This window comes from Aythya fuligula, chromosome 4 (genome assembly GCF_009819795.1).
Source record: "Aythya fuligula isolate bAytFul2 chromosome 4, bAytFul2.pri, whole genome shotgun sequence".
Classification (NCBI taxonomy): domain Eukaryota; kingdom Metazoa; phylum Chordata; class Aves; order Anseriformes; family Anatidae; genus Aythya; species Aythya fuligula.
Genome location: NC_045562.1, coordinates 42,888,983 through 42,913,249, shown reverse-complemented (window position 1 = coordinate 42,913,249; position 24,267 = coordinate 42,888,983). Strand labels below are relative to the sequence as shown.

Below are 24,267 nucleotides of genomic sequence, written 5' to 3'. Positions count from 1 at the left end.
ATTTATATTTTTGAATAAGAACAATTAAGTGTTTTTTGTTTGTTTGTTTTTTTATTACAAAAGCTACTAGCAGCTTACATAATATTTTTTACAATTGAAAGTTCAGTAGACAGTAAACTGAGATGCATTATGAGGCAATTGTAAATTTCCGTTGCATGCAAAGGTTGAAAAGCTTTGGCTGGAGAATGGAGGCAGTGTGAACATTTGAAACTGGAATGGGATCTGGGTAGTGGATAGTCCTGATGACGTTGCTCTGTCCTGTTGCCCCTCTATAGTAAGTGTTGGAATGGCACAATGACTTGTTTTGACGTTTTACACATGTGTAACATACAAAAAGAAGACTATTCCTCTTCTCCTCACAACATCCCATCCTTCTAGCAGGTTTTAGAAATGGCAGATGGCAGTGGATTTGTGGTATTGCTGACATGGCTGTAACTGAGCAACACTGTTGTTGAAGCCCAGCCTTCAGAGAATCTCTATCATGTGTCAAAACTCATGACAGTTGCTAATTTTAGAAAACTTGAAGTACTTAACCAGCTCAGCTGAATTTTGGTTTCATCTATTAGTAATTACTTCCAGAAGTTAGCCTGAGTGAGAGTAAAACCTCAGCTTTTCCTGAACAGGATAATGTCTATGTGAAAAAGAACTCCCTCCTTGGAGATATTCAAAAGCTGTCTGGACATGGTCCTGGGCAACCTGCCTTAAGTGTCCCTGCCTTGAGCCAGGGGGTTGGACCAGATGACCTCCAGAGGTCCTTTCCAACCTCAACCATTTGGTGAGTTTGTGACTCTGCTCTCTGTTTTATTGCTCTAGGAGGGTACGTTAATATCCTGACATCCAAAAAGGCCAATTGCTCATGTTAATCACAGAATCACAGAATTGTAGGGGTTGGAAGGGACCTCGAAAGATCATTGGGTCCAACCTCCCAGCCAAAGCAGTTTCCTTAGAGCAGGCTGCCCAGGTAGGCGTCCAGATGGGCCTTGAATATCTCCAGAGAAGGAGATTCCACAACCTCCCTGGGCAGCCTGTTTCAGTGCTCTGTCTCCCTCACCAAGAAGAAGTTTTTGCATGCTGGTGCAGAACTTCCTGAGATCCATTTTGTGGCCATTACCCCTTGTCCTGTCCCCACAAACCATTGAAAAGAAATTAGCCAAATCAAATTTAAGATTTGGACCAAAAATTAAGGTTGAGGTCCAGAGACAATGCACAAGGTCTTCAGAGTTAGGGTTCCAAGACGCTTAGCAGGGGTTGCCAGTTGGGCTGGTCTGTTCTGCAAGACAAGCTTTGGGCAGTTAGGCCATCCCACTTCAGCTGCTCCACTTTGTCATCCAGCTTGCTGCTTTACAGCTGGTATTATTTTCTTCTTTTCTGACTATTTAGAGCAGAGTTTCTTCAGCTTATTTCTAAAGCTTCTTGTCCAGTGATAAGCCTGGAAGGTACCTGGCAATATGACAATGTTTTCTATTATTTTTCTGTTATGTAAATTTACTCAAGAAATCCTGTGAACTAACTGCCTGAAGTGGCTGGGAGACTGAGGAGGTATAAAAAACAAACTGTGGGGGCAATCCCCCTGCTTCAGCTTCTTGGTGGTAGCAATATTGATTGGTTAGGCTCCATATGCAGTACTGCATGCTGATCTGTTGATGTTAGCACAGTGAAGTCACTTGCCATGTGGGTGAATGCAGATCTGAACCTGTTGATTGGTGCAAACTGAGTGTGCTGGAAAACTGGAGTTGGCTGAAGATGTGAATGTCCATTTAGTTAAAAACATACTCCGTAGTGACATGCAAACTGGTTGGGAGAGTCTTCAGCTTGCTGTGTTCACTGACATGTAAGAAATAATAATAAAAAAAGAAGAGGTAGAAACATGTGCAGGAGTCTCTCGGTTATTGAGGTAGAAAGAAATCTTTCTGTAGCTTTCAATGATCTTGTAAGTCTAGTCTCACTCTATTATAATAACAATAAAATTAAGTAGGAAGGAATTGAGCTTTCTTGAGTTTCAAGGTCTTTTTTAAATGAGTCAGCACAGTCTAATCTATACTACGATTAAGTGCCTCTAGCCAGGAGATTTAAAGAAGAAACAGTTTCATTAGCCCCCTTCCTCCATCCTCCCATTTTACCATTTCTGTGCCTGTTATTTGTGCAGACCTGACAGACGTGCCTCCGTGTGCAGAGAGGCGCACACACGTGTACACATTCTCACACTCACACCCATCCTACCCCTCTTCAGTATGATGTGGTGATGCAGAGCCTGCTGCCTGGCCTTGTCAGAACTTGATAGCTCTCTAAATATTGTATCCCTTGTTGCCATAACACCAGGAGAAATAGTATGGGACACAGCATTATAAATATAGCTGGGGCCTTGGAGAATGGGAGCATTTCTAAATGACTTTAACCTATGTCAGAGCATAATTCTCATAAATAAGAGGGAACATAATTACTGAATACTAACTGGATTCTTGCCTGTTGTGGCACTCAATACTGCTAGATAATTTTTATACTAAGGATTGTCATTTAACAGAGCACAGTTATCTTCTGTGTTTGTTTTTCTTATTTTACTCTCCACATAAACCAAGGGAAATGAAAAGCATCTTAATCAGTCACAGGTCTTTTTACTGAATTAGTTCTAGCTTCATTTAATAGGCTTTTATGCAGTGCACTCAGTTTACATCTGGAGGAAGGTTAAGGTTGAGGAGAGAATTTGACAGGTGTATTTTACAAAGCTACCTCAGTAAGGACATGAAATGTGAAAACAGATAAACATCATGCTAAATTGAGTTATAAATGAAATATAAATTTGACTATGGAAACCAAAAACACATTCTTCAGCTGTGGAACTATGACACATGAATTGAAATATATTGCCCCAAAGCTATCTTTTTATTTCAGACTTCAAATGTAGTTCTAACTAAGATAAACATATAAAAGGTATCCTAAAAAAACCCTGTCCATCTTGCTTACTGAAGCTGGGAGTCTAAACTGGTTGTGACACGGTGTGTGAGAAAAACAAATCTTTCTTCAGTGTCTGCCCATCTGTACTATTTTCTAAATTTACTTGCCTGCTATTGTCTCCATACCGAAGAATTTCAGCAACCTAGTACAATTTTTCACAGATGTTAAGTATGCTGCAGTCTCCTAAAGCTTTCTTGAGAGTGGATAGTGCTGTGCATTACTGGAAGCTGTATGTCCTGCTATTGTTTGAACAGTTGAGCTCTAAATATTTGACACTGAAAATGTCAACCCCAGTTGCCTTTCTTACACTGACTGTCTTTTAACACTTTAAATTGCAAAATGTTTAGAAGGAGGTTTAATAAAAGAAACAAAATAAACTTGCAGCTTTTAGGTTTCTAGTATGTGCTTAGAGAGTGACTCAAGTATGAGGGTCACAGTATGGTTTTGATTCTTTACAGAATTTTTATTATTCTAATAATCTCAATACAGAGTTAAATAAAAATACCTGGTGGGTTTTAGTTCTGTTTTGTTCTGTTCATAAAGGCACCAAACCTTGATCACAGTGCAATAAAACAGGAGAGGTTTCTGATCCAAGTTAATGGTCTGCATCAAGGTGTGTGCCATTTACAACATGTGGAAGACTTAGCAGGTGGGTACCTGAAAGCCTACAGTTGTACTGTTCTGAAGGAAACCGATATTTTTGCAAAACACTGAATTAATCCAGCCTAAACTTAAATATTTTTATGTAGTTAATTCCATTTAATTTTGGATTTTAATCAAGAAATCTATACAAAAGTTGAATCTTTTCTTCCTTATGTGGTTTTACTGAAACTTCTTCACTGGAAGTCATAGTTATTTTCTAAAGGATTGCTAGAGATGCTCTAAACAGATTAGTAAAGCCTTGGATGAAAAATTTTTGGGTAGACCTGAATGGTGCCAGGAGTTGGACTTGATGATCCTTACGGGTCCCTTCCAACTTGGGATATTCTATGATTCTGCTATCCTAGAAACAATTCTTCAGACAACACTGCTCCCCTAGAAATAGTTTACTTAGGACTTTGGAGCCTGTGGAACCATTAGGTTGTATGTCCATTGTCTTGTGAAAAATGAAGAAGGATCACAAACTTGGTCTTGAATGTTTTCTCATCTTCATGTGTGCAAAATGATAGCAAAAGTGGTGAAGAAGCCTCATACAAAGTCAGTAAGGACTGGTAATCTTTTTTTCCCCTACATATGTTGTAAGAGTGGTTCTGGAGCAGGAGGAATGGGATGGTTGTCTTGGCACCAAATTTTGGCAAGAGGACATCTTTCTCCATACTACTGACTTGTTTTCTGGAAATGTTAAGAGCCTTTCCTCACAGTAGTCTTTGCAGTTACATGTGAGAACCTGGTGAAAGAATGAGAAGAAATTTGGGCCAAAGCATATGCTGCTCTAAAGTCTATTAATTGTACTGAGGTTGTCTCACTTTGCCTTGGAGTCTAGCTTTAATTTGATTGGAGAGGTATTACAGAACAAAATACCAAAGTGTTTTATTTTCTATTTCAAGAGTAATATGCAAGAAAATAAAAATGCTACAAACTTTACAGGGAAGTCTGTGAATCATAGAATTTCTGTGGTGGTTCCAAACAGAGTCTGGGTTGCGGTGAATGTAGCTGGATTGCTGTTGATATGAGCATCCTACTTCATGCCTTAATTAGGCAAGCAGAGCCCTCACCTCCCAGTTTATCAGCTACCCTCAATCTCATCTGAAAATGACATCTGTTTCTTGTTAAGGGAGGCTTAGCTGAGGGAGTTGAAAGGGATTTTTTTTGACTCAACATGCAGCTTTGACTGAAAAGAAAGGATTTTTGTGGACTGACCCCAGCATTGTGTAGAGAGGTTTTTTGGCCTTGTTCAGAAGTGCAGTTGACAAATTAAGGACATCTAAAAAAAATTCAGCAATTCTTAATGAAAGTGGTGATATTTTATCACTCTGTTTTTAAATGAAGAACTTTGTGCTTCAAAATCGGGAAATTTGTGAGGTCTAGAAAGTTAGCACCACCGGTAGGTTTAGTCCTGTAGGTCTGTTGAGGTGTGCAGAAACAAAGGAATTAAGCAAAAGCTGTCCACAAGCATTTTTACTGGAAGATCTCAAGGGGCTTTATGATTTTAAGCCTATCTAGAAAAGAGATTATACTGGTATCCCTTCCTCCTTGGAGAGCTTGGATAGGAAATATTAGGCAAGGAAAGTTTTAGCAGGATAGCCTAAGTACCTAATCTAGGGCTACCTAGCTACGGTTAAACATGGTTTGAGCGAACAGGTGCGAGGAGATAGTCCTGCCTCCAAAGTGAAGGGGTAGTAGGGAACCAAATCAGTCTGTGATGAAGATGGCAAAAAACTACTGGCTTACAATGCCCAGCAGACAGTGATGAGTGCTGGAAGCTCAAGAAGTCACATTTGAAAGAATTTGATGATCTTTCCTACCTCATGATTTATGAAGCAAATCAAAGCCTGTTAGTTTGTGAAAGCATGCAATTATGCTGGTTTGTTTCCTGTTGTGCTCTGTGGCCTTTGTCATCAGAAAGAAGGAATGGCATTTCAGTAGCTGATGTGCCCTGTGAATGGCTGCATTGTGCCGCACAGCCCTGACCTTTTCAATACTCTGTCGTCTAAATGCCAGCCATTTCTTCAGAGCTTCAATAGCTCCTGGAAAGTGTGATGCTATGGAGAAACATAGACTGCTGAAAAGACAGAGTAGCGTGATTCATTGTCCTGCACCACAAAATAAGAAAGATATAATTCTGATGCAGCTTTCTAAAGAATGACTGCAATGGAAATGGGCTGAGGGTGAGCAGCTCTGGGATCCTGGGTTTTCAGAGACCTTCCATGCAGAACAATGTGGTTAGATAGAATAAGTAGGAAAATGGCATTTCTGCTCAGGGGTAAGGTATGGATCACCTTCAGCAGAAAGACTGACACTGTGGTCCTCAGGTGCTGCGTGTTGTTGGTAGGATGTGTGATGTTGTGTACCTCCCCTTGTCTGTTGTCTGGTCTACTTGGATTGTAAACTTTTCAGGGGAAAAAGATGGTCTTATCTGGTGGAGGCCCATTACAATAGGCCCTCCTTGTTCTTTGGCTGTTACTATAATAAAGAAAAATTGTATTAATTGCATATGGAAAGCAGTATTTTTATTTTTTTTTAGTTGCCTTACAATTTTGCTAGTAAGTCCCTATCAATAATCTCTGAGGAAAGCTTGAAAATTATACAGGGAAGAGAACTCACCTGAGTGCTGGGGACTCATGTCTATACAAATCTTTGTCTCATTATCTCTCCTCATCTAATGCTTTCTAATTATTACTAAATGTGTTAGCTTTCCCTTTGCTGGTCCTTGAGATCCTCCTGACTTGTAAAGCCTATTTATTAGTACAGTGTATTAGTTTTTTCCCTTAACCTGTGGAAAGATTGCAGGGTCATATGGAATAGGATGGCACTAGATATTAATTGAATGTACTAAGTGTGTGACTAATCTCCAAAGCAGATGGTCTTTCCAAGCACTGGATTATCAACACTTCCAGTTGTGGTGGTACGATGGCCATAATGGCACTGCAGTGTTGCCATAGGACTGTTCAGAAAATGTGGTGGCAACAGTGTCATTTAGTATAGTATTGGTAGCCCTGATAGAATTACTCGCTGAGGATTACTGGTATTAAAAATCAGCCTTGAGGAGTTTAACTGGACATCTGTCATCTCAATGAGCACCTTATTCTATAGATGGAAGAAGTCACTGTGGAGAAAAAAGCAGAACTTAAACATGTATGCAACAACTCACAAAGCAGCAATCCCCATGTCAGGAGAACTGGTGTTCTTTCTGTTCTTGCTTGCTCAGTTTGTCTTTGACCTTCGTAGCTCACTTCACCTCTGCATATCAACTTTCCAAACTGTAAAATTGGGTTAATAATCTATACCGAACTGCACTTGTTTTTCCTTGATAGGTGTAGACAGAGAAAGTCATATTATAGTTGCATAGTTTAGAATTATGTTGAAAAATGCTAGAAGCTGGGAATAAGTATGATTTCTCAGAGACTGTATTCTTGCTCACAAATAGTATTTAAAGAAGTTTTGAGTATTTTATTCTGCAACAAATTAAAAAATGCCAAAATTGTTAGCCCATTCTTTTTCCTACAGATTCCTTAATTCCTACATCATACAAAACATCAGTTCTTACTGAATTCTATATTGTTTTCTATTTTTTTGTTCAAAAACATGGCCTGTGACTCATTCACTGTGTATTTTTCAAACCCTGCTTTGAATACTAACTTCTTAATTTTCTCCTTGCTTTTTTCCATTGCACTTATTACTGCAGAAACCATGCTGGGAAACAGTATTAGAGTTTTGTGGAAGTTTGGGAACTTGAAAAATGTTTCTATTTCAAGGCAGTGTTTTCTATAGAACAAAATTCTGAGCTTATATGTTAGAAGAACAAACGGAGGGGTATGTATTTTTGTGTACATAAACACACGCATGCATGTATGTGTAAATATAGAATTCTTCATAAAAAGTTATGTGTCTGATTTCATTTTGCGTTACCAAGTTGAATTATTATTATTATTATTATTATTTAACTTTTTAAGTCAAGCTACTGTAATAGTTTTAGACTTACTGCATTAAATATTGATAATTAGATTTGGTCATTAGAATGTTTGAATTTGGTCTTTAAAAAAGAGCAGAAAGATTTACATATATTATGCTATACCGTTAAGACCCTGACCTTAACCAGTGAATTTGGGAACCTACCATGCCTGTTGCATGAGAATGTTTTAGGAGCTAATACTGGAGGTAACTCAGTTCACCTGGTTTCTGTTGAAAGGTTATAAGGAGTTAATGGCACTGCAGCATTTGTCCCTTCCATGGGATCATAGTATTCTGACTATAATTTACTAATTATATGCATATTCTTTTTTATTTTTTTTAATTAATTTAAAATGATTCCTGCTGTTGTAGCCAGAAGTGTTGGCAGTACAATCTAAATTATTGAAGAGAACTGTTGGACAACAGCCTTGCAGGTTGGTGTGTGGCCTCTTTCTGCGTATACCATCTCTCTAGTATGACCACGTACCTGTTTGTTGCATGCCTGATTGCTTTAACAGTACATGTAGGTCAGCAAGGTGCTTAGTCTTTGCTCCAGTAGCTTTCCTCTATGTAGTGCGGAGCAGCTGGGAAGCTGCTTTAACAAAAGGGAAGATTTATATTGACTTTAGGGGAGCTTGTGATGTCGTCACTGTGTTACAGGAAGGAAGAAAGGTGGGAGTGGGAGGAGCACTTGGTGGTTATGTGTTATGCAGGGACTGTATTTACTTCTTACTGGCCCAGAATTAGGTAGCAACAGAGAGAAGATGGTGCAGAGTGGCTTAGAGACCTTACTTCTCTCCAATCTTTGGATCAGGGAATTCAGTCCTTTGGGAATACTTGTGCTAATCTTGCTGTTTCATCTTGAAGCTTGCATGTATGTGCGTGTCTTTTGAATGTAGGCATGTCTGTAAGAAGGACTCTTGGGACACGAATGGCTTCAATTACTGGAAATCCCTATGTAGTTTACTTTGTTTTATCTCAAGTCTTCATCTTTTCTTTTTGCTTAATGTTAAGGCTTCTAAATACCTTTCACCCTTAGACTTATTCCTGTCCAGTTTTTACTGACAATCATGGAGAGGGAATATTTGTACTTGAACCTACGAAGTGTTTTGTCTTTTTTTTTTTTTTTTTCCTTGTGTCAATTTCTGTTCCCTCATCCTCTACCACAAATCAGCAAATGTTCTTTCCTAAATGTAAAAGGCTCTTCCCAAATAAGAAGCATTATTTTCTTCAAAAACTCCAGCATATCGGAACAGTGTCCTTAGCAGACAGTAACTTTTACGTTATCAAATGGGAGCAAGTGGAATTAGACAAAATCTTAGAGTTTCTGAAGTAGAAGTGGTTCTTCATGAATGTTTTTCATATGGTTGACTCATTTTGGAAAAGCAGATTCAAATAGATACTAGTTCTAATTGTAGGGAAGGACAAGCAGCAATCTTTTTGAAAGGCAAACATAATGAAGACCTGCATATTTCATGATATATCATGTGCTGCTCAGGTGCAGAGGCAAAAATTCAATACTTTACAAGTGTGTCTGCCCAAACTGGAGCAGAGGTAGCTATTTTGCATCCCACCAAAGTGTGTTTGATCTTCGAAGTTATAGAATATTTGTTTTATGACTATGAGAGTGCCAAGAAATTCTTTGAAGCAAAGTCTGTAACCTCTGAGGCTGAGATGGAAGAGGATGAAACAGGAAAGTAACTGGAAGATGACATTGTTTTAAAAAAATACAAGAAAAACTAAAATCCAAACACAACAATCTTTCCCTCCAAGTCCTTTTAAGCCTGCCTTTTTTAATTATATTGCCTGTCATGAGTCTAATTCTTTAAATTGATTATGGTGACTGATATGGAGCCTGAAATACCTTTTCCAATGTGCATGATGGATTGTGATTAATTGAAATATAGAGGTCTGAAGTTTGCTAGCCTATGAGGTACCGATTGTGATATAATTTCAGCCTCCTTTTTTATTTTTTTTTAACATTGAACTGTGTCTTTCTGAATGTCATTAGTCAGAGTATTAGTGCCAGAGGGAAACCATATAAATTACAGACCACAGAATGAATTTCCAAGTTTTCTTCCAGACAGAGGCAGCATACTGTACAAGTACTCTGAATATGTTTACAGGCAGGGAAAACAAAACAAAACATGATGAAAACTTTATTTTTAAAAAGAAATCTGTACTTGGGTAGTAAATCATTTACTGTATTGGTTCTTTGTGAATTTGCCAGGGTAGCACAGTGCGCAGGTATAACTGAAATAGGTAACGATGAGTACATTGAGTACTGAAGTCAGTCCCTGGGGTTTGTGTGTTGCTGTTTTGTCCATTGCTTTTGCTTATTGAGTTCATCCTACTGAGGTCAGACAGCAAATTTTACCTTACCTGTTCTGTGGTACCGTGGTGTAAAGGCTCAGTAGAGGGAGTTGCTTGGTGAACTGAAACAACTTCAAATGTAAACTTGCCTAAATGACTTTTATTCTAGTGTTTAGATCTGAAGTCTTGCCTTCTGTCCTTCCATCCCAATGAAGTAAGTTCTGGACAATTCAAAGAACACTGATAACTTGATTAACTCTTATTTCAAATAAACTTGTAGTGATTTTTGTTGTTGTTGTTGCTTTAAATAATTTACAGAGCGAAAAGTATTTGCTTTTTTTTTTTTTTTTTTTTTTTACAACTGCTGAAACAGTCATGTACAAATCTTGAAACTAATAGCTATAGAAATTAAAATATTTAGGATTTAAACCTACAAAACCTTGAAACTTCCAGAGCCTGTTGCTGCTTCTAAGCCATTCTGAGGCTGGTTTTGTGCCATTGCAATTAGATGTTGCAGGGGTTAAAGATCTCTGCTGTGTATGAAAATCTAAGGGTATGAAATTATAATATCTTTGTAAAGAGATCTGTAGAGTTAGTATGCATATTACAGACACAGCTTTAATAAAAATGTCATTATTATCTCTTACTCCTTTTCTGTACCTCTACAGGTAGCTAGTCTAAACCTGACATGACTGCAGTTCTTTGTAAAGTTCAGGAGTGATGAAAGGGGTTATCTGAAAGACGATTGCTGGGGGAGAGCTATTAAGAGACTTCAGCAGAAGGTAACTTGTGTTGTGCAAGTAACCACAGTAAATAGCAGCGATGGCTGTGGAGCACAGGTACACAATAGAGAGGCTTCTGTCAAGAGCTTTGAGTGATTACTGAACAAATACACAGTGGCAAAAATGCAGTGACCAAAGATAAATATTCTCAGAACTGAGCAGTTACCTCATCTACCACCATTGAGACTCTTTGGTGATACAGATGACAAATAAAGAGCACATGATGTTTCCAACTGTATTTCAGATAATGGCCACCAACAATAGGCAGTTGTGCTGAAAACAGTTTAAAACCTCTGGTAACTTTAGGCAAAGGAAGCTAACTAAAACAGTGTAATAATGTCTGAAGAATAATGACAGCACAGACAGTAAGGCCTTTCCAAGCCGTTAAATGCTTTAAGGCTGAAAAGCCAATATTGCAGTTTTGGGAGGTTAACAGAGTGTCTGATAAAATGCAAGACTGTTTTGTGGAATATAACTTTCCAGGGGTTGCTAATGAACACTCAAAGTTTTTAACACTAAAGAAAGCAATTAAAATGTGCTAAAACTTGACAAAATCCATGATACAAAAGTAGTGATACCTGAGAAAGGCATGTAAAACTCAGTTACAGCATGCAGAACAGCCCATGGAACTGTGCCAGCTTTGATAACCTATGCAGGATGATGCCTGATATTTGGAGAACAGCAATGGATCATATTAAGTTGCAAGAATTTGTAGTGTGTATGACCTGAAGAAGGGGATTGAGAATCATGCTATTGGCCTCAAGGAGTTCTTCATGGGGGCAGCACCATAGAAGAAGATGAACAGAGCATTGCCCAGACAGCAGAAGGGTCATTTATTAATTTTAAGTTGAGGATGCTGGCATTTAAAAGTATGAAATAATGATCAGTGCTGAAAGAAGAGCAATGGTTGGCAGGAACAGGGAAGTAAAAATTTATTTATGCCCTGTAAGAGAGTTTGTGAAGTAATAGGGAACAGTTTACCTCTAAACATACAAAAAGCATGGTTATCTTTTGAAGGATTTTTTCTCCAGTGACTGTACAGGGACTGCAGACACCTCGGTTAAGATATAAAACAGGTCATTGTGTGATTATGCTGCAAATGACATAGTAATGTTTGGACATCATTGCCCATTTAATCGCATTTTCGGGGAAAAGTACCCATTATAATAAATAAATAAATAAAATAGAAGTACCAAATTCTCAAACTCTTTGGATAGGCGTACGCGCCAAGACAGATTTGGGAAGATGACCTTCAAATCCTCTTTTGAGCAAAGAAGTCTCAAAATGGTCTTGATATGATGCAGTTGTGCCCCAGTTTGCGATTCTAGAAAGATTTTTAAAGGTAGAAATTAAAAGTAGTGCTAGCTTGTAGATCTGAAAGCAAATATAGCAAAACAAACAAACAAAAAATGCCCCCCTTCCCCCCCAAACGTTTATGTTAGTTAATTTTAAAACTGATATCTACAAAATACTTGTTGGTATCAGCAAACAATTTTCATGAATGTTTTGGTATCATTTTGTGAACTGACCCTCAAATAACTCAGTTCAGTGAATTACTTTCCAGCAGTTACTGTAATAAGACTGGATGATGTGAATAGCTTGTCTCCAACTGCAAGATCCTGCTAGGTGGCTTAGAAATGCATGACTATATGGGACATATTGGGGTTAATTGAATAGTTGCTAGTTTTAATTAATAGAGGAATGAAGGTATTTCAAGCTGTAGATATTAATATGTTATTAAGGAAAGGAGTATGTGAGGAAGTATAACCTTAAGAGACATAAGAATGAACTAAGCATTTGAAACATCCCTGGAGACAGCATCTAAAATTACTTTTTATAACGCAGGCACTGAATAAAGCAGGGCTACAGTAGCCATCTCAGTTGAATAATGAGCTCAGTATTTCTTATATCTGGGTTTTAACTTCCATGCCTCTGCAGGCACTACAGATCTCTTTAGATCTTCCAAATTCACCATGCAAAAGAGGAGTTTCCTGTCTAATCCTATCCCTATTTAAAATTTTACGTAGGATCATTAGCATGGTTAGCTGTAAGGTGTTCGTCTCATTAGCACATTACTGAAAGGAGTTAACCCCTAGAGCTGCAGTTTTACTCTATATTAAAAGGTTATGCAAATTCCCCATCTCACTCAGGGAATCAGAGTGAAATACAGATGCTGTTTTATTACTCTCAGTTCACTTTTGACTTGTTTTACTAGGCTTTGGGTGCTCAACAGGCCCAAATGTAATTAAATGCTTCCTTTGTGCTGTTTGGAAAATCCTTCATTAGCAGTGTTAGCCTCCTTCAAAATTGATGCTGTGCATGCCAAATTCCTTTGCATAGTAGAAAAATGTAAAAATCACTCTCAAACTGTTAGTGGGTGAGAACTGTTTCATAGCACTGTCTTAAGCTGAACACAGGTTACCCTTACATACATCTCATCTGTTGGAGGAGCTATTGGGAACCTGGTGTTCAAGGTTAGCCTAGGGTCTTCAGTGATTTTGTTAGGAGAAAAGTTAAAGCAATCTTCTAAGCAGTGAACAGGCAATGTAAAGATTTAGAAAAGGGGAGGAAAATGCATGTGAATAAACTTTCTCATGATAATAGCTCAAACTGAGTAATATGGAGTGACTTTAGTTGGCTCGCTTTTAGGTTTGAGGCTATCTTGACTCACAGACTGAAAGTATGTCTCAGCAACATTAATATCTACAAATTAAAATTAGGTGTACTTGAATCTTCTGTATGACAGAAATATTTTAGAAACAATCTGCTGCATTAGTGGTAGTAGGTTATCATTGAGCAGGGGCGCCTTCCACCTGGTGTTATTTTTAGGCTAACATAACCAATACAGTACTCACGACAATGTTCAACAAAACTGCTGTTATAATCAAGTCAGTTGGGCTTCTTGAGTAATCAAAATCCTTCAGGTGTAACCTCATCATCCTCCCCTGCCATGCAGTAGATTTGGAGCAGTCTTCTCATAAATATTTTGTCATAATTAATAATACAGTATTCATATGTTGACTCGGCTGTTGAACCTCTGTCCTTCTGTGACTGTATTGACTTTAGTCAAGAGATGATTGTATGTTTACATGGAGTAGCTGGGAAAGGAAGACTAGTTCAAGACAAGATGCCTGATTTGGAAATTGCTTGAAAAACCTGCTAAGATGCCTGATTTATAATATATTTATTCCTCTTGACCTGGTAACAGATTCTGAGATGCAGCTCAATAAGATAAATTTAGCAGAAAACTTTCTCCTTCAAGTTAGGGGGACTTTTTTAAGGGAAGTTAGTCTGTTGAAACTTATTTATTGTCTGAAGAAATTGTCTGCTTTGCCGAACATTTACAGATGGTAAACATTTTGTCAAGTAAATGTATACAGATTGTCTAGGACCAAATAACTAATTAAAGAATGCTTTGGTTTTGGAAAGGCTGTGTGTTTCCTGTACAGCATTGATCAGAGAGTCTTTTTAGAGTTTATTCGTTATCCAGCCTACTCACTGTGTTTGGTAAGACAGCTTTGTAGACCTAAATACGTGGGCTGTCTGGGTGAAAAGCACAGTTCTACTTGAAAATCATATTACTAAACCTGAACAGCAATGCAAGCAACCAGCAACGCAAATGTGATGTTGTCTTGCCGAAAGCTAAGACCATCTTCAAGAATCTGTGGAACATAGTCACAATTGAATTTTCTGGTAGTTTGGCAAAGTTTTAAAGCACTAAGGTGACTTCTCTCCTTTTGTTCCCAGGCAAGTCATTTCCAAATTCAATGCAGTGACTTGGTATTATCTTCCTACATTTTTCTCATATGTAAATGTCAAAATGTTACCATGTCAGTACAGAAAGCATACTGTCACTGCATAACGTCTGTAGAATTTCCGGAATCTTTCTGGGGAGTTTTGCTGTGGGCTTCAGTTGGAACTTCCTACTAATTTGTATAGAAATAGAGATGTTGACCAATGCTTCCTAGTGGGATGGCTTACAGGGAGTAAATATAATGAAGTTATAGCAGCAAAAGTAATGAGTGTTTCAATTGAAATCAACTGGAGATACTAAAATCACTTTAAAACTAGATTTACAACTACTTGGATTTAACTGAAGTATGTTGAACTCTGCTGTGTAGGTTGTCTGTCATGTGCAAGTGAAAATGCAAAAAGATTATTTTCCTGTGCATTACCTCCTTATGGTAATTACAGTCTCTGGCAGCAGAACATATTATTGAGAACTTTGGAAAAGCTGGAGGAGTGGTTGTGTTCAACCCTCTTAAATAGGAACACATGAGATGATTTGTATAAAGCAGCAGCCAGAGTGGAGATGGCAAAAAACCCTAACGAATAAGCCTTTGATGTGAAGCGCTCCTATGAGTTTTTGTCTGTAGTGACAAACTACAGATCTGATTGTGCAGATAGGTTGGTCAACACAATAGGAAGATACTCTGCCAAAAGATTTCCTTATCTTTGGAAAACTGTAATACAAAACAACCTCTTAAATCCCACAAAGTTTCTATTAGACACCCTTCATCTCTAGATTAATAAATTATAAGATTTGAATCTATAATGAAAACTAATAAGCCCTGTAAAGATCAGCATGCCTTTTCCTCTTGGATGAGTTTATGGTCATCAGTAACAGGCATTGGTATATTGTTATGAGAAAACAACATATTGAAGTAATGCTTGGGAGAGTCCATCAAATGAAAAGCTGTTTGGGTACTTGGCTATTTGATCTGCAGAACAAATATTGGACTGTATCAAGGGTTATTTATTAGGTCAGTCAAAAATTTCTCATAAAACTAGTGAGAAGACAACATTACGGGAAAATAAAATTTCTGTTAGAAGCATAAGGTTGCTCTTATTGGAAAACAGTGTTGCTTTTTAAAACGATGTGTTACTGAGTTTTAGATGAATTTAAGATTTAGGAGTTTAAGCCCACTCAGTGAAAATGTCTGTCTGATACACAGTGGCATTCATAATAAAGTTAGACTGAGTTAAAGAAAAGGAGAAACGATACATTATGCTGTTAAAAACACCTTTAGTGTCCACCCTGTCAAGGATGCACAGATATAAACAAAGTGGAATTTTGCTGGTTCTAGAAATTTTAAGTTGCAAACTCTAATAGTATGTGTTTTTTATAAAATATTTCTAACTCATGGTTATGAATCATGCTTCCCTTGAGGCAGAAATCAGTATTTGACTTCAGCGCATCAAACAAAGAAGGCTGTATTTTAATTCTTTTGAACTGTCCTTGGTTTGATCCTTGATTGGGTTAAAATGCCATATGAGAAAACAGCGAGGGTAATTTAGTGTTGTCATCCTTCTAAGTAATAATGATGCACTTTAATTTATTGGCATTGAAACTCAAAGGCTTCTGAATATTTGAAGAGAAATAAATAACTAAAATCAAACTTATGACAGAACCAGCAGCATTGAATATCTGAGTTGGAAGGGACCCACAAGTATCATCCAACTCCTGGGTCCCCAAATGACCACCCCAAAAAATAATAAAAAAAATCAGATAATGTCTGAGAGAATTGTCCAAATGTTTCTTGAACTCCAGCAGGCTTGGTGCTGCGACCAGTTCCCTGGGGAGCCTGTCCCACTGCCCAACCACCCTCTTGGTGAAAAATCTTATATATTTTATTGGTCTATGAATTAAAATATGAGCAGACAAAACCCTGTTTTTTATTTCTGTCAAGAGATTAAGGGACATCATTTTGTATTGTTTAGGGTCTTGAATGGATACTGAAAGTAGAAAATTGATGAATATTTCCCTATTTTTCTTCTTTGGTGACCACTCACATCCTAGACAAAGGTTTTATTTTCTATCTGACTTCAAAAGAGAGGCTCTTTAGAGTTTTCTGTATTTTGTTTTGAGAATGCATGTAGATAATCCTGGAAATATGGTATCACCTCCAGAGGCGGTGTAACCTGCCCAGTTATTTAACCAAGCCCAGTTATGTTGCTTGCCTTCTTTGCGTTTGTAGCTTTAAGGCAGAGGAATGCAGTATTTCAAGAGTTCATAAAGCTGTAAGAAACTCCAAGCTTGGAAAAGAAATCATTTTCACAGTGCAATGGAAGCTTAACCTTTATAAGCTTACAAGCTGGGTGCCAAGATTGTACCTCCTCCTGTTCAGAAAGCTCTATGAGTATGCCATAGGCAGGGGAAGACACTAGTTGGCTGGATGTGCTCAGCTCCATTAGAGGCCACAGTAAGATTGACCATGTACTTAGGAACTAAGTAAACTTGACAGGGTCTGTTGCAGCATCCCTACTGTCTCATTTCCTGACAAGATCTTGGGGGGGGAGGAGGGGGGGGAGAAATTGAAATGTTCACTAGTGAAATCTGTTTTTGCTGAGCTCAGCTGGAGTACTTGCTCTTATGTTGATTTGGAAAATAAAACATCTGAAACTTAATGCAGGGTGTTAAGGATTTTTTTTTTTTTTTTTTTTTTTTTTAGCTACAAAATATACTATGAAAATACTCAAACCTTGCTATTTACTGTGGACTTCATTAGGAACTAATGCAATTTCTGTGGTTCCACCCCAGTTCTGTTTTTGTTACTTTGGCCTATGCACTTCTCCAGAGGTGCTATTCTGCATCTTGTGAAATGAAATATCTAAATATGTAAATGAAATGGAAATGGAAAAAAAATGTTAAGGGCTGTCACTGTGCTGTTCTTCAACATTAAGATCTTTTTTTTTCTTTTCTTTATTTCTTTTTTCTTTTTTTCTTTCTCGCTAATTATAACGATACACTGGCTTTTGTTTTGATTTATTGTCAAATCCTAAAAATATTAGTGTATGGTGCCCACACCTTTAAATAATAAAACTCCTATATTTGTTTGCAGATTCTCTAATCTGCTGTTAATAAACTTGAAAGAATACAGTCTTGTCTAATAAACACATCAAACTAATGGGTACCAAAGCAGCTCAGAAGAGTGTTTGTTGTTTGGTGTTTAGATTTCAGTCAAAATTAATCAACAATGGATGGGGCCTGCTGTATTTATTAGCAACACAAATCCCTGTGATTCAATGCCAGGTCTCTTTGACTCGTTCCAGTGTATGCTGGCAGGGGTACAGGACTGATAAATACTTACATCCTTGTGACTGTGAAAGAAAGGGGGGTGGTGGTGGAGGAATACAGCAAAGAAAACAGACCTCACGGTTGGCATGAATTCCTTGAGAGCCATTTTGAATCTTTTTCTATACAGCTAGCTTGTAAATGGGAAGTCATTGATTCAGGAACAGTGGAGGCTTTTATTTCTTTGTGAAACCTTCAGCTTTGCAGATGGCTGGCTGCATAAGCCTGTGTGTTTTTCTTCTCACTTCTCCTCCAGGATACTCTTTCTCCACAACTTTAACTTTCATTCTTATTTTTTTATTTTTTAATTATTGGATTTCTCAAATTTTTCTCAAAAAAATTTCCCCTCAGTTACTGAGGGGAAAAACACTGTTGTAGAAATACTCCTTCCTGGGAGCATCTATAATGGTCTAAGCCACCCCTTGTCAGAGAAATAAAAGTGAAGGTATTTGAATTCTTGATGTCCAAATTTTTAGAGGCAAAAAAAATTTTTAGAGGCTTGTTTTGTGGAGAGTAAAAGTGAATTACTATAATCGGAAATGTTTCTTTCAAATAAAATAAAAATCTTCACTGTTCTCTTTGCACCAGCCACTCACAGAACTGGAGATCCAGAGGTTCCACTCATGCTGATTTTCTGTCTCGGAAAAATGGGGAAGGGTGTTTTCCGACTCTCATTTTGCTTCTGAAACCCCGAATCCTGAATCTAGAAAGTGAAAATGCCCCAATTCTGGGCAGAAGTCTGTTGAATTGCTTGTAAGAAGTACTTGGTGATAAACTGTGCTAGGAAACATGTTGCAGCATGTTGCTCATGCAGAGCCGGAATTTCAATAATGTTATCTCTGAGACTAGCAGTTGCGCTTGATACTGATAAATAAACCAGTCAAGTCACAGTATCTGCTACAAATTCTTGCTCTTGACATGGCATTTGCTGTTTTACTGCTTTGAGTCCAATTTTCTTTTTCTACTGCATGAATGACTCATCAAAGGTCAGGACACACTTTCTGATGAAGAGGGAGGTTGCAATGGAAGGGATTTCTGAAAAACTGCTTGAACACAAAGAATTCATTTATTAATTACTGAAGAAATGATGCAGAAGAAAAAGGTAATTGTGACAGTTTATCAGATGATATATATCAGCCCAATCACACAGACTTGGTAGCTATCCACTGTTCACAGTTTCAGGGTTTGCAGCCATTTTAGGATATGACCAAAGTGCAAAATGTCTGTCAATTAAACAAAATGCCTCTTTGTAAGGAGGTTGCATGAAAAGAATTTTGCAGTCATGCTACAAATGTAAGAGACTTGCATGAATAAGGTACAACCAGGTGAGGAGGCATGTTAGTGTGTAGCTTGCAAAATGAGAAAGGTACAAAAAGGAGGATCAGTGTCAAGTTTGTGGTTTTAATCTTCAGCATGTTCAGCTTTTTAAAGATTTAAACCAGAAAAAAGATCATTATAGCTTGGCATTATTTATTTATTTTATGACAATCTGGATGGGAGGTTTCAAGTAGGTGGGAGTCACAAGAGAAGTGTTCTCTGGACTTGGAAGAAAAAAATAGTATTTTGATTTAGGAAAGAAGAAGAATTACACCTGGAGGAAAGAAACCTTTTTTTTTTTTTTTTTTTCTTTCCATTTTTCTTTTTTTTTCTTGGAGAGGAGGAAGAACTAGTCTTTTTGTCAAGTCATCCTGATATTTGGTATTCTCAGACTCAATGTGAAAAAAGGTATAAAGTATATTTTCACAGAAAATTAGAGCTAACTCCTTTTGGGTCTAGTTCTTAATGTCGTCGTCATTTGTCATATGAAGTAGAAACAGGGGTGGTTCTCACTTGTAGATGGTAAGAGTATGTGGATAGTGCTTGTAGAAATATCAACCAACTTTTCTAAAGGCTGGTGTGTGACTCTGGCTAGTTCTGTGCCAATAACTGCTCTGCATCGGAGACTGCCCTTTTGTACTGTTTTCCTTTTTTCTAATCCCTCCCCCAGCTTTTTTTCCTCCTTGTGAGAAAATTTACATAGCTAAGGGGAGAAATTAATTCTTACCACTTGAGAGCTTCATCTAACAATGATATTGCTCATATTTTTTGCTTTACTGAAGATGACACTGAACGCATACAATTTTTATTCCCATTACTGGGACTAGGGCAAATTGCAAGATTAGCCAATTCATGTCAACTAATAGTAATCACCTCTATTCCCTGGGGCCATTGAAAAAATGTAGTAATGATGGGGAAGTATAGAGAAAGTGAGTTAGCAACTCCTCATGAAAATTGTCAGGGAAAGAAAATTAAGAGGCTTGGGTCTCCTGTAGAAGCTAACAGCGCGGCTGCTAGTGACACCAGAGCAAGCATAACCCTACAGCCACTGAGATAGGTGCAGACAGACTTTCATAATGAGTCACAAAAACTGCAGCAATGAGACAGTGATGGGCTAACTGCTTGAATTTCTGTAAGCTTTGTGACTAATATTCAGCATCAGATTTGTGTCTTTTCTCTGATCAAATAGTAGCCTTTAGTGTACAGGGACTGAGTTCAAATGTATGGGAGTATACTGTACAAAATAAGATGGTGGGATGGACATGAAACAGTTTTACGGATGTGAATGAGATTGAGTTTCCTGGAAAAAAAAAAAACAAAAACAAAAACAAAAAAACTTTCAATTCTATTATGAGCATAAACCTTCCTACCAATTTTAGTATGAGTGTTTACTGACAAGCACTATAGCGATGAATGCCCTAGCTGTAACTATCATGCTAAACTGAGTTTATGCCAAATATATTATTGTAAAAAACAATGAAACTCCATCCCTGTTAGTACTCCTGCTGTTTTTCCATTTAGGAACACTCCAAGATCCATTGATGAACAGATTTATCTATGTAGTATCATCTCTTCCAGGGCTTCAGAAAATCCATTCTGCCTGGGTGAGCCTCATAAGAGCTGCCTCTTTGGTGTAAGAGGATTTGTAGGAATATGACCTGTAGGCCCCTCTTCCTAGAGAGATTAGATCAGTGACTTCAGGACTAGATTTCAAAAGGTGCCAAGGATTATCCAAACAATTGACCTGTTACATACGTGAGATGAGATCCTTGTGTCTAAGGAAAACCTGGTGTAAATGGTACAACTCTTACCATGTTACCACTCACTTGCAGACATCTTGCCTTGGCACTTGTGCATTCTTTACTCATAAATTAAGTAAATCTGAAATCTTACCCAATCCTCTGTGATTAAAGCAAATTCTGCAATTATTATTAATAATAATAATAATAATACAGACTTCCTAAAGAGGCTGCCTGTGAAGGAGTTTGGTGGGTGGAATTACTCACAGAGGTAGTTGAGTACCTTGCATTGTTTGTTGCCTTGGATGTAATTTGGCATTTTGGAGTTTGAGAATATATATATATATATATATAATTTTACTGTTTTTCTTCCTCTTTTGGTGTTTTAATTGGCGTTCTCTCAGGCATGTAGCAGGTGATCTAGAAGAATCATTTTCATAATGTACATTGTTCTAGAAATCTTCAGTGAGGCGTCAGGCTGAAACATCCAGTCTTCATTTGTTTCAGACTTACATTGATACGAAATTTATGGCTCTGCATCCTGTGGTATCATATCCATGTCTTGATTATCTGAGTGCAACACAAGGAATATAGTCCTGATTTTGAAGTGTACATTTTAATTTGATTTTGGTTAATATATAAACATTTTTATAAAAGGTTCCTTTCTTGCTGCCATTCCTTTAAGTAAAGTTGTTTATTGAAGTGAGTGTGAAAAACAACTGTATAGAGGTCATTTTTGCTTTTTCCCTCCCCACTGGTGCTTCTTTTTAGCTAAAGCCTATGGAGCAACCATGTAGTTACATTATATATACAGCAGCTATAAAGGCCATGTTCCCAGACTGTGCAGTAGCAAGGCTGCCAAAATACGTAGCAAACAACTGTCCTCATCAATCCTAATGTTAGTGACAGATGGCTTTGCAACTTAGAAATAGAGCTGAGATGCTCTTTTTCACTTGTTTTCCCTTTTAGGATCATTTGGGTTCTCTTAGAAACCTCAGTTTCAGTGAAACAGGCAGGTTGTGAAACTGTTCCCATTAAGTGTTCTGAAGAAGAAAATGTAGAAGGCTGAAATGCCTTTTTGATATTATGAAGCAAAATTTTGATATTCACAGATATTTTCCTCCTAACTGGAATGAAACTAGGCTTCAAGATCTTCAATGAAATGGAAATTTGTTACCTGACAACTGTTGTTCTGAGCATTTACTGTACTTTTCTGATGAGTAGATATAGCTTAAAATTTGGTGGATGCTATGAGGAAATGCAGCTGACCTCTGTATAACAATTCAGAAGGTGAGGCTTAATGTTTTTGGCTGTCATACTGATGAAGTTCTGTGTGGATCAGGTACCTGAACACCCTTCTTTTCCTCTTTAATCTGAAACAATATGTATGCATGCCAGTCTTCCCCTTCCCACTGTGTTTCCCCACACAAGTGCTTTGGGCACTTGAAAGTGAAATGAAGGACTGGACTCAAAAAAGCTGTGTTGTGACTGTGAGAAGACTTGGTTCGTTAGCCTGACCTGTGGGAGGTCCAGGTGTGACTTATCTGCCAGACTGGTGCAGGTTGTTACCCCTTTTTCTCTGAGAGTAAATGTGCTCACTGCAAGGCTGTTCTTAATTTCTGGTCTTCTTCAATGTTACTTCAGTGGGAGACCACCTGTTGAAACAAGACCTGGGACAGTGATATGTCATCCCTGAACGATTAACCAAAGCAAAAGCTGAAAAGTTGTTTGCCTCATTTGGCTGTTTCTCAGCTTTACATCATGTATCAGATTCAACAAGAAGAACTGCAAATATTTCAGCCAGAAATGTATTCCTCACAAGATGAGCATCCTAATTTGGGTTCCCTTTAGCAGAAGAAAGACAGTAAATTTTGAGAAACCCAAATTTAAGTGAACAAAACAAGAGAAGGGAGCAACAACTGTTGTGTTTATCTAGTCTTCCCCCCCCCCCCCCCCCCAAACTGCTAGAAATATTTGATGAGTTCAGAAACAAGATGGTCACAGTTTCTTTTGTATAGTCTGAGTTATTTTTTGCCATTCCGGTGAAAAATAAATATTCTCTGGAAAACGAACTGAATAATTACCCAACTCTATTCATTATTACTAAGTGTGTTGGCTGCTGTCCCTGTTGCTTTGCTACTTTTCCATTATTCTTTTTCTTCACCAACTTCCTTATCTAATTCCAAGGAAGATCTTATCGTTCCTGGAAGGAACCCTAGAAATCATGGGTGGGTGGGTGTAGGGTGGGTGTGTGGGGAATCTTACTTGAGTAAGAGCCCTCAAGGACTCTGCAACACTAGAACCATACTTTTGCCCATTGCAAGCTTCTCCAGCTTTTAGAAACTGTGAACAGCCATACATATATCACTGCCCTAACTCTACATACCATGTACTAAAGAAGGAACTTGCCAAGGTTGAACCAACATTCACTGTATCCACACAGACCTTTCACAGTGGAGAGTATGACGTTGCTAATGTTAGATGTTGAATTGTCTTTTTCTAAATACATGCCTGTATATATATATATATATATATATATATTTGAACTGAACAATTTGCAGGGTGTATGCTAGCTAAAGCCTCATAAGCAAAGAATTAGGATTGAAGAGGCAGGATGAATTCCTAAAATAGGATTTCAGGCTTTCATTGATGGGATGACATAAAGTCGTTTAGAGAATTAGAAGCATTTTAATTCTACTCTTCAAAGATGCCGCTGTAAACCATAGGAAGTTTTCAGAATCACATAGTCTGGTCATCTGGAAATGGGTTTTCCAGACAGGAGTAGAATTTCCAGCACTTTCCTTTTGATAGCATCTCTGCGAGATACTGAAGAGCTTCTTCTCCAAGTGAAAATTAAGGCCGTACAATGTTTTTAAGGACTATATTTTATGCAAGTTTTATGCCTGAGCATTAATATAAAGCTGACACACAACAAAATGAAGTCATGGTTGTGAGTGGCAGTGTTCATTTTAATAGCATTGATCTATAGATCTATCTATTTAAGACAATTACAAAAATCTTGCACAGCACAGAGCTCTTCCCTCCCACCTGCCTTCCCCCTCCGCCCCCTGTATCTTGTCACAAACATAATGCCAAAGAGAAATGTCCCTATGTCTCTGGTGCTCTTTTGGACATCACAGTGGCAGGAAAGCAGAAAATGGGATCCAGAATACATACTTGGGCTGATAGGCCTCACAGACTGACTTAAAATCTATGCTGGATATTTATTTGCTTAAATTTGCAAACAGTGATGTTGTTTTATATGGTTTGGGCACCCATGACTTGCTTACAGATGTCAAAATTACAGTGCCAAAGGGATTAAGCTAAAGAAATACAATGTACCTAGCCAACCACTAGAAAAATGAGGCAGTTTATAAGCTCAATAACTATCTTATGATAGTAACATGAGGCCTAAGGTGTGGAAATGTTATTTGGTGGTTAGATCAATAGAAGGAAAATACATTACCCTGAACACAAA

The 24,267-nt window shown here is 37.8% G+C and overlaps 1 long non-coding RNA gene across 1 annotated transcript in view; it reads left to right on the top strand.

The window, feature by feature from the left end:
• The first annotated feature begins 7,302 nt into the window (after positions 1–7,302).
• The window catches only part of LOC116488710, a 156,397-nt gene continuing 139,432 nt past the window's right edge, over positions 7,303–24,267 (top strand). Inside the window, exon 1 of the long non-coding RNA XR_004253215.1 lies at positions 7,303–7,425. This is a non-coding gene — a long non-coding RNA (uncharacterized LOC116488710). The remainder of the gene's footprint in view (positions 7,426–24,267) is intronic.